At 35.0% G+C, this 15796-nt stretch overlaps 1 protein-coding gene across 1 annotated transcript in view; it reads left to right on the forward strand.

The window, feature by feature from the left end:
* Window positions 1-15796, forward strand: part of LOC140501080 (disks large-associated protein 1-like) — an 890990-nt gene that overhangs the window by 405345 nt on the left and 469849 nt on the right. The window contains exon 3 of the mRNA XM_072604298.1: window positions 12409-12511. The gene's annotated coding sequence lies outside the window, so the exon portion shown is untranslated. The remainder of the gene's footprint in view (window positions 1-12408; window positions 12512-15796) is intronic.

Here is a 15796-nt window from a genome sequence, read left to right on the forward strand (position 1 = left end):
ATTCTGCCTAGAAACTTGAAACACTCTGGACAGCCCAGAAGACAGGTGCAAACTCCCCACCTGAATGTATATAGCTATGAGCAACCAGAGAAAGCTTTTACATAAAAGAAAAAGGACATCACTCTCCTGAAATCTGTATCAAGGTACTTGAAACACTTCCCAGTATGGTTCATAGTTCTGTCAGTCAACTTATATAGTAATTAGGACTATAAATTTAGGGCAAGAAGAAACCTCAGAGGTCATATGGCAAACCATCTTCATTTTACAGAGAAGGAAACTGAGGTTCAAAAAGGTCCAGTGATTCTAAAGGAACACTGGTATTGTGTCTCCTGAGCTGGGCCCAGGCTGCTAATACAGTCTGCTTACTCTTTGCTGACAGGGTTCTAGCACTGTCCTCTGAACTATCCTTGGTTTTGTGTTCTTCCCTTGGACCTACTGGGAGTAAATCCAGTGGCAGGGCAAGACAAATACTGTGGCTGAGAATACTCCATAGCACTGCTACAATTCTGGAAGACTGTCCTGGAATGAATAAGGCAGCCATTAAAAGCAATATATCCAGGACCTCTCAGTCAGATGGTATGGCAAATTCATTCCTTAATTTATTTGTGTGTTTTGAATTACTGCCTCTCTTGGGTTTCTCCTTATTCTCTTCACTTTAGCCCAAAGCACATTTTCAGTTTCAGAAAGCCAGCAGCTTCTAGAAAGTACTGGAAAATTGAACAAGTAAATATTTTCTAAATCCTACAATGATGAATTTTGTTAGATCTTAAATGACATTTGAGTACAATGTGTAAGGTTCTGCTTTTATTTTTATTCAGGCTTTTAACCTATTTTTTCAACTGGAAAATAAAATAACCCTAGCTGCCTTAAATTCAGATTTGTATTTATTTTGAGACTTGTCAGTTTATCACTTGTGTAGTTTTTAATTTTTTCTGTAGTTTATAGCATTATTTTTTTTCTTACTGTCATGAAGTGGAATTAGTTACATCTTTGACCTACTTTATAACCTCTTTGGTTGGAGCCAGGGCCTAGAATGGGTTTGCAAAAGAGGAAGATGAGGTAGATTGACCCATCCATCCAATTCTTCTCTGGCAAGACAAATCCCTCCCCTGGAAGATGGAGCATTCCCTGGGCAATGAGCATCATGGCACCTGGGGGAAGGTCATACCCTTGACCATCTGCTAATCTTTTGGTGCTTCTAAAGGAAGGAGACCATGTCAGATCAGCGGCTAACTGAGGGCTTGGAAGGGGTGTTCCCAGAAGCAGATGTCAATTGCTAGTAGCCTGGAAACCAGGCTGTCCTGAGGACTAGACCTTGATTAAGGACACTGCAGGAACTTAGAGGAAGGTCAACCTATGCCACTGAATTCCTTTGTGATTCTTGGCAAGCCACATCTTCATCTGGGTCTCAATTTTCTCCTTTGTAAAATGAAGGGGTTGGAATAAATAAATTATCAAATCCCTGTCAACTCTGACTTTAGCCACTCTAGGAAGCAGAACTCAGTCTTAGGATTTATAATATCTATGATTTTTTTTTTTTTTTTGGATTATCAGCTCTATTGCCTAGTCTTAATCCTGGAATTTCAGCCTAGTGAAACATGCTGGATGTTGCCAGAGAAATAGCTTTCTTTTTAGAGGGCAGAATCAGTGACACCGCTAGACAATCAACAGAAAACAGAAACTGCCCTTTGGCTCACCACGCTCGCCAATGAACCTTTTTAAAGGGCTTCTCAGTCCCTTTAGAAGTGTTGGTATTAATCATTCTAGTAATTAACAACCAATGGTTTTGAAGGCATAGGGGTACAAAGTACAGTGCAGAATTTCCAGCTGGATATGCATTTTCATGAAAATGCCATCCATTTTGTTTTTACAGAACGCTGTTAAAATAAATGTTACTTCTTTAGCACTGAAATAAAGTAAACAATGTGCCTTTGGGTGGTGTCTTTACGTGTACCTCCTTAAAAAGAAAACAAACACATTTTAGTTCATGTCAACCATACTGATGAGTTCCCTATATCTTGTTGGGGAAGACATTGGAGAAAATCAGTTTTTAGTTATAAAAATCATTAAATGTAAAGTAGAACTTCTGCTGATCCTAAATTAATTTTGGTATAGCAGTGTTGGATCAAACACAATTAGGTGCCTACTAGGTGCCAGGCATTATGTCCTATGAGATACAAAATGTTCTAGAATTTGAGGGGTAGAAGGGCTCTCTGATCTTTTACTCCAAACCATACTTACATGATTATGATAAATATCTGACAGTGCTATAAAGTTTGCAAAGTTCAATACATTCTTGACCTCATTTGAGCTGCTAAACAGTCTTGTGAAGTAAGAACTCCATTTTAGAGATGAGACGTTACTGACTCCTGTTCAGCAGACGAATGAGGGGAAGGGAAGAAATCACACATTTATATAGTGGCATGCACTGCGCTAAGCTCTTTATACACATATTATCTCATTTGATCCTTACAAGGGCCCTGTGAAGTAGGTGTTATCGTCCCCATTTTTACAGTTGAGGAAACTAAAGAGAAACAGTGATTAAATGACTTGCCCAGGGCCACAGCTCATGAGTGGGCGTCTGGGGCTGGATCTGAACTTGAGTCTTTTTGACTCCAGACCCAATTCTCTACCTACTGGGCCACCAGCTTCCCTAAATCAGTTTATTCTGAGTTGTGTTTCTTCCTGGGGGGAAAACAGAATTGAAGGTAGTTTTACTTGATTCTGAATTAAAAATTAGTATCCGAAGAAAATGTTTAAATTTAATCTACTTAAAGTTTTTTTTTCCTTAGCGTGCATCTAGTACAAATAGTAATAACTGGCATTTAAATGATACTTTAAGGTTTGCAAAGTGTGCTTTGCAGATCCTCGCTACAACTATAACAGCTAGGGTCTTTTATCATCCCTATTTTCCAGATGAAGAAACTGAGACAACTAGGTTGAGTAACTGATCCAGGGTCTCACAGCTGGTAAGTTTCTGAGGCAGGATTTGAACTGAGAGCTTCCTAATTTGGGGTTCAGTGCTCCATCTACTATACCACCAGGTGCCTCTTTTACAAAAGGTACCATGCAAAGACATTATTTCTATGCCAGTAAAAGAAATAAAGAAACAATGTGTTTCACCAGCAAATAAGAAAATAAAATTAATCGACTTTCCAAGCAGTTTTTCAGAACTAGATCTATGGGACAAAGTGAGTATGCCTATGTTTCCAAGTCTAATATTATCCAACATGCTCAGCTGAGTCTTTTTCAAGAGCTATTAAGGAGAAGCAACATTACTAATTGAGCTCATTTTTATCTGCAATTGAGACCTGAGAGAGATGTAAAGGATTATTGAATGACATGTCAGCATAAAGGCATCAAGAAGAAGGAGATAGACACATCCTGCGAAAAAGCAGACATTGGCTTAGAGAGGAGTGAATTTCTTCCTTATCGTGTATATGATATCGTTTTCAAGGTCAATAGAATCTTTACAAGCCGTTTCTTAAGAAAATCAGTCTTCTATGATGGAGGGCTGATTTTTAGCTGTTCTATCCACTTTATGAAATTGCTGAAGAAACTCCATTTTCCACACCTGCTTGGTAAATTTAGTATTCTGTCAATTGTTTAAAAATGTTTTCTCTCCTGTCATCATTGCTTTTTAAATATTCCAGGTCTTATTCTCATCATCATCATTATCAACACCAATATACAGCTGTAATTGATAGTGAGAGATTTTAAGAGCCTCCAGCTAGCAAGCTATTCATGTCAACAAGGTATCAATGTATATCAATGGCAGCTATGTGGTACAATGGATATAGTATTGGGCCTGGCATTAGGAAGACCTGAATTTCAACTGGCCTCAGATAACTCCTAGATGTGTGACCCTGAGCAAGCCACTTAGCATCTGCTTGCCTCAGTTTCTTCAAATGTAAAATGGACATGAAAACAGCACCTACCTCAAATGGATCAAGTGAGAAAATATTTGTAAAAGTTCTTAGTACAGTGTCTGGTATATGGGAGTTGCTTACTGCCTTCCCTTTCCCATTATTAATATACTTTATATCTGCCTAGTATATTATGTTTACAAAGAACTTTTATGTACATTATCCCTTTTGATTATCAGTGCAACCCTGGAAAGTACACAGTATTATCATCCCTAATTTATAGAGCTGTACTTTAAATGCAGGTCTATTCAATCCAAACCATTGTTATTTCTTCAAGTCACTGCTAACCCTTTCTTTCTACTTAAAAAAAAATGATATATTTTGTTTTCTTATCTCCTTACTTTTCAAATCTGTCTCTCCTTTTCCACTATTCAATGAGTCATCCTTTACAACAAATATTTTAAAAGAGATAAAAAAGCAGTGTAGCAGAACCAATCAGCAAATCAACTGTGTCTGACAGAATATACAATATTCCATGCCCATAGTCCCTCACATCAAAGAAACATCAAGACAGGGATGTATTTTTTTTCAGTCCTCTGCAGCCAACTTTGAGCATTATAATTATTGTTGTTTCACTTTTAAAATTATTTTTATTTATGTTGTTATGGTTGTTGTACATACTGCTTTCCTGGTACTGCTCTCTTCATTCTGTATCAGTTCATACAACTGTCCCATGTTTCTCAGGAATTTTATTTATCATTGTACGTGATGAAACAAAATTACATTACATTCATGTACCATAGTTTGTTTAGCAATTGCTGAATTGATGAAAATCTATGTTTTTCCCTGTTCTTGGCTACTGCAAAAAATGTTTCTATAAATATTTTGGTGTACATGGGATTATTCTTTTTCCTTTTCACATTTTGAGATATCTGTCTGGTGGTGTGACTTAGTAAATTGACTCCTGGATATTTTATGCATTTTTCAGTTTTTTTTTTATTATTATGTTATTATTCCCTTTTTATTATTTTCTCCTGGATTTGGTTAGCACTATTTATAAATGCTAAAATTTTCCATGGATTTATTTTGTTTCTTATGACTTTACTGAAGCTTTTAATTGTCTCTTTCTTTTCTGGGGTTATTTAAATAAACCATCATGTCAGTAGCTTAACACAAATAATTTTCCTTTCTCCTACTTAATATTTTTATCTTTCATTTCTTTATTTTGTTGTATCACTATTGCTAATATTCCTAGAACTCTGTCAAGTAACAATGAGGAAGGGAAGGAATTTTGCTTTACTCCTATATTTATTGGGATATCCTTGAATGATTCCCAATTACAAATTATATTAGTTTCTGATTTTATATATTTACTTTTTAATCATGACAAATGTCCTTCTCTACATAAATTTTATAGGGTTTTAGCATAAATTAATGCTATACTTTGTCAAGTTTTTTTACTTTTCATATAATTGTGTGGTTTGTAGTACTTTTTAATGTTATTATGTTCATCCTTTCTTAATGCTGAAATGTCTATACTAATAGAAATCTAACATCAAGTTAGATTTCTGTTAGTATATATATGCATATATACATAGTTACATACATATGTGTGGTTATATATGTATATATGCACATATATGTATATGTACACATACATAGCTATGTATCATTTTTTGCTAGGATTTCTTTTAAAACATTTTTATCAATACTCACTTTATTGGACTATAGATGTCTTTCTTTGCTTTAGTCTTCATTGGATTAGGTATTAGAATATGATTATCTCATAAAAAGAGTTTAGTAGGTCATTTTCTTTATTAATTTTTGAGAATATTTTATATAGCATAGATATTTTTCTTGAAATATTTGATAGAATTCACCTTTAAAACCAGTCAATACTACCATTTTTCTTTACTATGTTAATTCCTTAAAAACACACTCGAATTTATTTTCTGAGATGGATTTAAGATTGCTATTTCATGTTCTAAGGATATTTTATATATTAATCTTCCATTTACTTTACAATCTCAGATTTTGCTGATGCAGAATTATGTAGATATTTTTAAATCTTCTAAGTTGCAAGCTTACTCTGTTCATTTGTTTTGATAATTTCATTTTTCTCTTCTTTTGAATTAGCTTACTTAAAGGTTATCATTTCTATAATCTTTTTTGGTTGTGCATTCTACATATTTCTCCTCTGATTTTCAACATTTCTTCTTTTGTGCTTCTTTTGAATTTTTTGATTAGTTGACTTTCAAGTTTTTCAAATTGAGTTCATAGTACATTAATGCGTTCTTTATCTATTCTGCCTTCAGAGGTATATTTTTCCTCTAAAATCTTCTTTATTTGCATCCTAGAAGTTTTGATATATTTTCTCATCATCATTATTACTTTCACATAGTTATTATTTTTATGAATTGTTCTTAACTCATCATTATTCAGTATATCATTATTAAGTTTCCACTTAGTTCTGTACCTCTAGCTTATGTTCCTTGCATTAATTATAATTTTGATTATATTATAATCTATAGAGGAATTATTTAGTGTTTTGCTTTTTGAATATTTAATTTTTAGAAATTTTGCTTTTTAAAAGTTATCTGTACTTATTCCATGATCCAATTTTTAAAGTTACCATTTGTTTTTGAGAAATATGTGTATTCTTTAATGTGATCATGCAAAGTATGCCATAGACTTTGACAATTTGTTCAGTTCTAGATTTTCCTTTTTGGTTATCTTTCTGCTATATTTATCTGGTTTTCTGAGAGATAAGCATTGCAATCAACTTGTTATTATCTATGTCTTTTACAGTCCCATTAAATTTTACTCTAGGAATTTAGATGCTATATCCCATTTGGTGACCATTTGTTTAATATTGAATTTTTGTTTCCTTGTCTATGGTTCTTTTAAGGGTAATGCATTTTTCCTTTACTCTTCTGGTTATTGTGGATTTTTATTTTGACATTGTCTGAGAGTAGCCAGGTCCCACTTAGTTCAGATAATGGATCCTATGGGTGGTCTCATTATTTAAATTCACACTATTTGGAGTTATAATTATATGTAAGACATAATTCATTTGGTTATTTTCTTCAAAACAGGATATTTGGCTACTGTATCCTCATCTGTGCTGGCCACCTTTCCAGCAATTTTAACATTATGCAGTTGAACACAATTTTTAAAGCAACCAAGTCAACCAGTGCTTGCAGTAAAAGTTTCTTCCCTGTGCACTTAATTTTCATTTTATTTACTTTACTTAAGTAAACTGGAAGCTTTTGTCTCAATGTCTATTCTACTGAGAGAAATATACTTTTTATTGTAGTCTTCAAGCCATACAGCTAAAGATCCTCCATTTCTCTCATTATGTTACTTCTATATACTTCTGTTCCTTGTTGTTCAATCATTTAGTTGTGTCTGACTTTTCATGACCCCATCAGCCAAACCATCCAGAGTTTTTTCTTGGCAAAGATATTGGAATGGTTTGTCATTTCCTTCTCCAGGGGATTAAAACAAGCAGAGATTAAATGACTTCCCTAGATTCATATGACGAGTAAATGTCTGAGACTGGATTTGAACTCAGGTCCTGGCTCTATTCACTGCTCCATCTAACTGCCCCTATTCCTTCTAGTTGTTTCCAAACCATAAAAAAGTGATCCAACTTTGCCCTTTTATTTTTACCTGGACTTCTTTTTCTTTATAATATTTTATATCATAGATTCAGACAGTCTAAGATCTTAGCATGATCTTAGTAACTATTTACCATGGTAGCATTCGTGTTGATCAGTTACATCAACTCTTTTCTCTAATGGAAAGATCTACATGGTACAGTGGGTAGAATCTCAGTCTTGGAGTCAGAAAAATCTGAACTCAAAACCTGCCTTGGACACTGACTAGCTGTATTAAATATTCAATTTCAGTGCTTGGTACAGTGTTTGGTACCAGGTAGATATTCAATAAATTTGTATTGATCAATCTTTTTTATGTTGGCAGTATTTCTGCCTGAAATATTCTTCCTTTTCTTCATTTTGTTTAAGACTTTTAAAACAAATGAACACAGCTGTTGGTAATATGGTGCACAGCAGCATAGCCTATCCACATATAAGGATAGGCAGGTATAGACTGATGCCGTAGAGGTATGGTAAGGCCCTTGATTAACTTGCACATATTGAATTAACTGAATATTGACTTGAATGAAATGTGACCTGATGTGATTTTAGAATTCAAACTAAAGCAAATTACACATTATTCAAGCTTGAATTAATAGTGACTTGGTTATATAAGGGAAATTTTACTTTTTTGGAATCATCTAGTGAATGGTAAAGTCTCTCATTCTCATTCTGTACATGTTTTTATTTTTTAGATGTGTTCTGATTTGGAGCATATTGGTGGGGAGGGTTTTCCCCTTGACCATTCTGTTACAATCATTTATTGGATTATTTAATCTATGTAAATTAAAAACTATGATTATTAGTACTGTTTTCCTCCATTTATTTCATTTTTGATTATATTGATTTTTGAAATTTTCCTCTTTATTGCTGTAATCACTAGCATTACTTGGATGTTAATATATTCCCACAGGCTCTCCCTGCAATCCCATTTACACGATCTATGACAAGATCTTTAAATTTACTTAAATTGCTTATTTCTCTCTTTCCTTTTTAAAGTTTATTTACTTTTTCTCCTTGTTTTTGACATTTTTCTTTCTCAACCCAGTGAACAAAGTAGATCAAAATCTTCCCTCCCTGCTTCCCCCTCAATCTTTTAAAAGTATAACATCGTCCCATTAAGTTTTCTTTTGTTTTGTCCTCATTATTTTGCCTTGCCTGTCTATTTTAAATATTATGTTCCCATTGGTGGATTATTTATTCCCTTATTTGTCCTTTCTTTCTTTTTCATATGTCCTTTCTGAAGACAAAGTTTCTGAAGTGCCAAATCTGAACTCTTCTTTCTCATTTCTATGGTACTACCTTTGTATATCTTACACAATCCTCCTTATTTTCTACAGTGCCCCAAACTTAGAAAAATCAAATTCTTGAAACCTGAGATGGAAACATGTTATACAGTAGGAATCACTTTGTATCCGAAGTTAGAAACCTGTTTCTAACCCCTACCCTTACATGATCCTTAAAGTCATGTTATGGGTTGAACTTTGGACTTACACATTCCCTCCTCCCTTTATTGGGTCAAGATAGTATCCATGGAAGTAAAACTCTTTTTCAAGGAAGGTGGTTTCTTAATGCACATATTATCCTTATCAAGGACAAGTTATTCTTATCTCTGTACATCCTGCCTTCAAGGTCACATGCTTTGGTTTGTATAGAAGTTTTGTCCCTTTAAATTTGCTGTCTTTAGCTCCTAATTTTCCCCTTTCCATTATCTTTTATTCTGTTACTCAGATCCTCTACTTTATGGAGAAACTATCTAGAACATATTCAAATTTCTTCCTCTGTTGTTTCAGTTTTAATTAGGGTTTGAGAGTTTTGGTTTCTGACTATTTTCATCCTATTTTATTTTTTCTGTTTTATTTCTCTTTCACATCATTTTGGAGGGGCTTTTTTTTTGTTTTGTTTTGTTTTGTTTTTTACTATCATAATGTCTGGAGAGTTTTCAGGGTTCTCGTTTTCACTGAGTAATTTTAATTAGTTTTCTTTATAGTATAACAGATATCATAGTGTTTTGAATTCTCTTTCAGGTTTTACTCACTTTTCCTTCTTTTTTCATGATCCTTTATATGAGCTAGGTTTTTAATTCAGCCTTTCTCTCTTGAACTTTTGGTCTTTAAGCCTTTTCTTTTGTATTCTATGTTGCTTGCGACTAGTTTCCTTCTTCAGTATTTTACTTCTACCATTTCCACTGATGCCCAGATGCCCAGAGTTGGGCATACTGGTTGTTCTTAGCCTCTTTGTATTATGAGGTAAGCGGAGTCAACTGGGCTTGAATTTCAGATCTGAGGAAACTGGCCCCGTGGACTGACACCATCTGTGTTTTTAGTCCCCTTGGCTCAGGCAACTCCATTGCTCTCTCCTAGCAGATTCTGCTTCATATAATCCTACTATAGTCTTCAGTCCATGATTCAAATGATTCAATGATTCAAATAAAATCACTGAGATAGGGGAAATTAGCCAAGGTCCCCAGAACCAGACTCTGAATTACAAACTTATGAGTTTGCTTATGCCCCCTGTACCTGGCACGTGATAGAGATTGGGAAGTGCGGGCACTGAGTGCTGCTATAAATAATGAAGCTCCCTGATGTTATTTCTTAAAGTTTTTACCCTATGCAGTATTCCAGCCTTCTTATCTTGTGGGTTCAGCTTCATTTACTCTATATTTATCAAATTTTTTTCAGAGTTTTGGGAGTGGCAGAGAATCACTAAAAGCAACCAGTTCATCATCTTGCCAATCATATTAATTGGCTATTTTTAAAAAAAGATTAATTCATAACTTTTTAAAAATTACCATCACATCTAGAAATACCCTCTTAGCCCCAAAAAGTAAATGCTACTTTATGACAAAGTAAGAGTCAAGGAGAAATACTCAATACAGTGACCATTCATGATGTTGTCCAAGGTCATTACTGGTTTTTCAGTTTCTGAGTTCATTTTTGTTTTAGCAATACTATTATTTACATTGTTGTAACCATCTTGTATATTGTTCTTTTTGTTCTGTTCTTTTCTTTTTGCATCAGCTCATACACATCTTCCCATATTTCTTTGAATTCCTCATAGTCACTATTTCTTCTCCACAGGAATACTGAGATGGATTTATTACAATTTGTTTAATCATTTCCTAAGTGAAAAGCTACTTTGTTTTTAGTTCTTTACTGCCACAAAAAAATGTCTCTTTGAATATTCTGGCATATGCTGGACCTTTATTTCTGATCTTGACTTCTTGGGGGATATGCTCAAGTGCTGACTAATTTTGGCCACTTCTTAACGGAAGGAGACGTGGACTAGAAAACAGGGCACAAAAGTGTACTCTAAATCACTAGACCTTTGGTTCTCAGTTATTCCATCTGTCAAGAAAGCAAAAAAATATAGAATAATAAGTAAAGAAATTGGGAATTACTCAGAGCTGCTCTGTAAGTTTAGGAACCATGTGCCTGAGGTACATACAACTGGTGTTGGGATATGTGACAGGAGACTGAAATTGTGAATCTAAAAGTGGACTCTGAAATTCTCATGCACAACATTCCCACATCCGACACTCTGACAATACATCCCTGTCAAACAAAAATGAGGTTCCATTGCTGCTTTTCCACCTTTGATTTAATATTCCCAGCACCTCATTCCAACATCTGTCACCCATCTCTAGTTTAATGTGTAGTTTAGACAGATTCTGGAAAATAACTTATTAGGAGACAGGTGTTCTTTAAAAAAAAAAAAGAAAGAAAAAAGGAGGAAGGGATGATATAATTGCTGATTTTACAATATGCAAATTTTCATTCCTGAATACCATTTTATTTCTGCTCAGTAGATTGTTGTTTTTTATTTAATCTTCCTCAACTACTTCATCTATTTTCATATTCTTTGAAAGTACATGACAAAGCATTTTCTTATAAGAAATTGACATGAGTCATTTGACAATACACAATTGCCATGGTTTTTTTCCCTTTAATTATTGAAGGATACCAAGTCCTGGTATCATGGCAAGAGCAAAATGTATGCTAGCTCTGCCATCTACTATCACAGACAAGTCATTTTATCTCTTGGGGTCTTAGTTTCCCTGTCTATTAAAAGATGAACTTGATTTAAGTTATCATTAATGTTTTTTCAAGCTCTGAAATCTATAAATCTGCATAAAGTAAGAATTATGACTGCTTCATATTTGTATGATCAGGTGACAATATTTATTAAGCACCTACTATATTCCAGACACTGCTAGCCACTAAGGATTCAAATAATATCAAATCTATGCTTCATGCCTTAGGAAATAAGGTACAAGATCAGTCACTCTTTTTCTTAGCACTTGCCTCAGTTGTATTTTCCTCTTTGTGGTCACTATGTTGAGCAGATGCTATGAGTAGCCAGTACCTACTTGTTTGGCACATGCAGCCCAAAGCAGCATGGCTGCTGATGATTCATTATTCTTCCAGGCTCTCTTCTTTGTTTTCTATATTGCTGCATTCTGTGTTTTCCCCCAGCCTTTTTGTAGTCACAGCTGCTTCCTGGTAGTTGTAAGATGAATAAAAAAAGAAAATGTAATATTCAAAGTGTGGTTTTGCTTACAAAATCATATATTTGCCTACTTCTCTTCAACTGCGTTTAAAAGAAATCAGAAATGTCCTTGCTAATAAAGAGTTTGTTAGTGAATAAATAAATAAATAAATCGAGTGTTAGACCCAGGTTATTAGAAACATCAACATTATATCTAATTTTGTTTTCTGGGAAGGCTAAGTGCTCAAAATGTGATGAGCTTTAAGAGTACTACTGTAGAAAACTATTAACATCAATAAATTTCATAGTTGATAGAGTATTTTTTGAGACTGCTATTCATGTTTCTCCTCATTTCAGGCACATAGTTTAACAACTGTCTTTTGATTATTTTTCAGAAAAGCTGAAGATCCAGCACTATAAAGGATTCTGCGTTAAAAGCTCTACAAAGTTTGCCTCCTTGCTTGCCTTGCAACTTACTAAAATGGAAGACTGAAGAAGGTAAAATCCATTTCTTTTCTTTTATCTCTTTTTAAAAAGGTGAACTATTGACTCCTCCTTCGGGGTGCATTTTTTTCCTACTTTCCATAGTATAGAAATAAGAACTTTTCCAATTTGCTGTTCCGGTGATCAGTGCACGACTGACTGTGTAGTTTTTGTTGACTGAGTTGTTGAAAAGTTTGCAACGGCTTGGTTACCTTTTCAAAATCGATGTGTAGGTCTTTAACTCATTTTGTTGTCATCACTGTTGTTTCTGAGAAGGACATTCCAAGGAAATGGTGAGCAAAATGATGGGATATGTGTCATTGCAAAGAGTCAGATCATTGCAGAATTACAGAGCTTAAAGATAAAATGTAACTGTGGCGACAGATGAAATAGAATGGAATTTTTATTTGCCTAGAGGAATGCGAAGATGGATAGATCACAATAAAAGAACAAATAGACACATCAACCCTGAGGAAGGGAATACTAGAACTTGAACCTCGGATAGTAATGACCTTGATAATGACCTTGATCACTGATATCAGCAGTCAAAGCTTCTGCACCCATCCAGACTCCTCTGCAAAGAGCAATTTGGTCAGAATTCACCAGGAGTTAAAATTCAACAGTGGGTTAATTCTGAGAGCACCAAGTAGGGGGCAGCTAAGAGTCAGAAGCAGGTAATCCCTAAAGATAATAGAAGATAGTAACCTGGGTCAGGTAAGGGATTTGGGCATAGGTTTAATTCATCTAAGTAGGTAGGTTAAGTAAAAAGTCCAGATGGAAATTGCTAGGCCAACACCATAGAGGAGTCTAATGAGGGATGTGATCATGAAAATGTGTTTCATCATACCTGGGAAATGGAAGACACATACTTGTAGAGAGAAAATTTATTAGGATAACAACCATTCAGGGAGCTCAGGAATCTATGCGTTGTCCATGGGATTCAAGCCAGAATCTGGAAGAGCCAAAAACAGTTTCAGAGTATAAGTGAAAATCAAAATTCTGGGAGATCGATTTGAAAGGAAATTTGATTGTTTCTCTTTGTGAAGCATAGTGACAAGGGCATTAGCAGAGTATTTAAGTGGTCCTGATCTTGGGGAACTCTGTGGGGCATGTTCAGAAATAAGAAATATTACAACAATTAAATAAGTTCTGGAGTGGATCCACATGGCTTAATATTGTTAAAAGCCTACGTTTGCTTTTGTTTCAGGCAGTGTGGTGTAGTGAATAGAGAACTGTTCATGAGGTCAGGAAGACCTGGTTTCAAGACCCCTCTTTAATACATACTGGCACAGGGCTTCTTAAATTTCACACTCATGATCCCTTCAGCGCTAAGTTATAGAGATATTGCTGACCTGCATTGGTAGAGGGAGTTTTCTTACTGGGAGTTCTCTATGACAAAGAAACTACAGGTCAGTTTTTATCTATCCTTGTTTCTATGATAGATCCTACCATTTTTCTCCTGAATAAAATGTCTTCAAAGGGGAAAATGTATCACATCTTTTATAGAGATAAAAGAACTGTACACAAATGCATTACCACCTCCATTATATTGGCAGCTTTGGAAGTAACTGTATGTTTTGCCTAGAATTCACCATGTTGTGTGAGAGTCACTAACTATTCTAGTGCACTGTAAATTTGAGGTATGATTCAATCCTTTGTATCACCAAGCTTATGAGTCTTTATAACATGGTTTCATTGTGCATGTAACTCACATTTCCAAGAGGCTGTATCTATCAGTAGCTTTGTGAAACTGTCCTTTGTAGAGGACAGATCTATTCCCACTGGACAGAGGAAATATTAAAATAGAAACCAACCCAAACCAAAGGAACTGTCACTCTCAAGTAATTGCATGGTTTGGTTTGGTTTCATTCGGTTCTGAGCATAGACATCAGAAAAAACCACAACCAGTGAGATGACTTGGAGTTTTGATTTGTTTTTAAATTAATGAATCTCAGTGAAACACTGCAATTGTGATTAACCTTGAAGAACTGAAGTTCCAGAGACGGAGGAAATGAGCTGGTGACTAGTCAAGAAGCTAGAAAAGCTTCGTCTTATAAACCCCAGAAAGCAGAAGATCAGAGAAGGCAAAGTCAGTGAGGGGGCAGAGGGGAAAAAATGAAAGGAGTGCTGAAAAGGGTAGACCAGAGGGGGCAAGAGTGCAGTGAAGGGTATGTGTGGTCAGAGATAAATGAAGAGAGGAGGCAAGCTGAGGGAAGGCAAGGAAAAGCATTGTTCTGTGGGAAGAAACTGTCTATAAATATGGTATACAATTGGCCAGAAAAAAGGGATTTTCCCCATGATGTATCTGAATCTGATAGTCAGCAGAAAGTGAAACCAGAAGTCAAAAGAAGAATCATTTTTTAGAAGAAATAGTAATTATTTTTATAGAGCTTTAAGTTTTACAAAGTACTATACATGTTATTTCTTTTAATCCTAACAACATCCCTATGAGGTAGGAGCTTTTATTATCCCCATTTTACAAATGAAGAAACAAAGGCACAAAAAGGTCAAATGACTTGTCCAGGGTCAGCCACACAGCTGCTAAGCGTCCAAGGCAGAATTGGAACTCAGGTCTTCCTGACTCCAAGTCTATTGTTCTATGCAGTATATCATTCAGCTGTCTCCAGCTGAAATAAGATGATATAGATAGACAGACAGATAGAAAATTACAATTATTCATTAAGAAAATATTTTGAGAGCCCAAGAGTCAGAAGGATATTTAATGAAGAAAACAGTGTGCTTAAATATGAAGCATTTACCTAATAATTTAATATGAAAACTTTCTCATAGATGTTGGAACAAAAATATATTTCTCAAGCTGAGAGACCTTCACCTAAGAAATGTGCTTTGGTCATCAGATTGCAGATTTAGAATTGTAAGGGAGCTTTTAGAGGTCATTCATTCTAACCCCCTCACTTTACAGATGAAAAATCTGGGCCCAGAGAACTTGTGTGACTTGTGTATAGTCACACATATAGTAACTAGCAAAGAGAAGATTGGATCCCATGTCCTTTAACGACAATAACCTACTTTCTTTCCATCTGTGTCATTGAGAAAGGTTCCATAAGGCCACATGCATATATCTGTATATGTATACATATACACATGTATGCACATATATACACATACATGGAGATATTTGTACTTAAATAATTTGTTGTGCAGCTGGGAGACAAAGTGGATAGAATGCCAGGGCTGAAGTCAGAAAGACTCATTTTCCTAAATTCAAATCCAACCTCAGATACTCACTAGCTGTATCACCCTGAGCAAATTACTTGACCCTGTTTGCCTCATCTATAA

This window comes from Notamacropus eugenii, chromosome 4 (genome assembly GCF_028372415.1).
Source record: "Notamacropus eugenii isolate mMacEug1 chromosome 4, mMacEug1.pri_v2, whole genome shotgun sequence".
Lineage (NCBI taxonomy): Eukaryota > Metazoa > Chordata > Mammalia > Diprotodontia > Macropodidae > Notamacropus > Notamacropus eugenii.